The sequence below is a fragment of the Eubalaena glacialis genome, chromosome 16 (assembly GCF_028564815.1).
Source record: "Eubalaena glacialis isolate mEubGla1 chromosome 16, mEubGla1.1.hap2.+ XY, whole genome shotgun sequence".
NCBI lineage: Eukaryota > Metazoa > Chordata > Mammalia > Artiodactyla > Balaenidae > Eubalaena > Eubalaena glacialis.
The window spans coordinates 5,434,231-5,436,698 of NC_083731.1; positions in this window are offsets into that span (position 1 = coordinate 5,434,231).

A 2,468-nucleotide genomic window follows, 5' to 3' on the forward strand; every position below is an offset into this window, starting at 1 on the left:
TATTAAATTTAAATTTGCATTTCTCTAGTAATTAGAGAGATTTAGATGCTTTTACCAGTGGGTTTTTTTTTGTATCAGCTGTATTTGTTCTGTATATTGCTTGTTTATATCCTTTGCTTATTTTTCTACTGAGTTGTCTTTCTCTTATTATTAGAAACTCTTTCTATACTAGAGATATTAATGCCCTGCTTGCTAAATATTGCAAACATTTTCTCCCAAAGTTTCGTCTTTTATTTATGTACACATATATATTAACCTATTCATTTACACCACTGTTTCTCAAACTGTCGTTGATGGAGTGCCTGTAAGAGAATCATGTGGGGTGCCCACTAAAAATGGAGATTCTGGGGCCCAAGCACTCTATGAGAATCTCTTGGAAAAGGACACAGGATTTTGTATTTAAAACAAATATCTAGATGGTAGAACCACTGTTTCAGTCACTTATTTTTATTACTTACATAATTATTAAATACATGACATTTTATGCTTTTGCATATATTTAGACTTCAATCCATCTTAAATTAATTTGCTTCCTGTTATGATGCAAAAATCTAAATTAACTGTATTTTAGTTTTAATGTCCTTATTTTAATTATGCCAGCAGCATTTATTAATAAACCATTCTTTTCCCACTAAATTAAAGCATCACCCTTACCATAGATTAGATTGTAGACTTTCTCACATTTCCGTACTTTTAAAAAGACACATCCCTTTATTCTTTTTGTAAAATATTATGTGCTTATAATAGAGAATTCGTGACATGCAGAATAATAAGAAATTAAAAAAAAAATCCAGCTGTAGTAGCTTGAATAGTATCCCTCCAAAATTCATGTCCACCTGGACATGTAACCTTATTTGGAAATCGGGTCTTTGCAGATGTAATTAAGATGAGATCATACAGGATTAGGGTGGGTCCTAATTAAAGAATTAGTATCTATACAAGAAGAGGACAGATGCACAGTGAATGCCATGTGAAGACAGAGGCTGAGATTGGAAGGCACAGAACGTGAAGGAAAGCCAAGGCTTACCGGCAACCACCAGAAGGTATGACAGGGGCATGGAACAGATCCTCCCTCAGAGCCTCCAAAAGAACCAACCTTGCCGCATCTTGATTTTGGACTGCTGGACCCCAGAGCTGCAAGTGAATAAGTTTCTGTTGTTTTATGCCATCAGTTTGTGGTGCTCTAGGAAACCAATATACCAACTAATCAGAAACAACTAGCTTTAACATTAGATGGTCCTCATTACAGATGTGTGTACATATGTATATATACATGTGTACATGTAATAGATTGACAGAAATATTTCCAGTAAAATGAGGTAATTCTGTACATTCTGCATTATTAAACATTATTTTACTTGAATTTATCTGAAGAAAAAGAATAGATTTGTCCTATTAGTCCAGTGATGGTTTTTCCTATTTCTGTGCTAATATCTTGGTGTTTAGTTTAATTTTTTATAGGACAAACGCTTATCACTCTTCTTTTTCAAGGTCTTTTTTTTTTAGAACTCCACAGTGAAAGTGTGGAGTCCTAACCACTGGACTGCCAAGGAGTTCCCTTCAAGGTTTTCTTCATCATTCACAACCATGTGATCTTCCCTTCAAAATTTAAAATTAGTCAGTTCTAACTCATCCTCAAGAGAATCTGGAATTCTGATGGGAATTGTGCTAATTTTCAAATTTGGCTTGGGAAGAATTGGCATATTTTTGGTACTGATTTCTCATCCACAGATATGGCAGGTTTTTCATTTTTTCTGGTCTTGTTTCCGCCTTTCAGCAAAGAGCAAGGGATTTCATCATCAGGATCTTGTAACTCGTTAAACTTTATTCCCAATTATTTTATAGTTTTTGATGCTGTTGCAGATAAAATATTTTTATTTTTAACAGGTTATTGCTTTTTCAAAAGGAAAATTGCTAGTTTTCCCTCTGCTTCTCTCCCTTGAGTTTTAAGCCTTTTACTGAACTCAGGTTTAAAGCGGAGGCATTAGTTTTCGCACTTGGCCGTTGAAGCCCTACATAAGCACTGGCCTCCATGTATCTCAGTCTCCTTTGTACCCTGTGAGCTTCACAACCACGTCATAAAGCGTGGTGTCTGGTGTCTCCACTGCGCAAATGAGGGAGCTCAGCTCAGAGAGGCAAATGATCTGCCCAGGGTCTCTCTGACACCATTTTGGCCTGCCTGACAAAACCAGTTCCTAGGATACAATGCAGTCAGGAAGTTGGTACCGAGGCACGATTTCATTCGCACCAAAACGGGACAGGTACATGCTTACGGTGTCAGCATCTTACCAGAAAGCAAAAAGTGCTCTAGAGCTGAGGCGAAGGACTCCCGCGCCCGCGCGGCACGCCGGCTCGAAGCTGGCGGAAAGAGCCGAGCGCGCTCGGAAGCGCTCGTCACGCCTTCCGCAGGAAGCGTCAGGGGGCGGGGCTCGCGTGACGGCGCGTTGCGCGCGGGGCCTTGTGGGAGG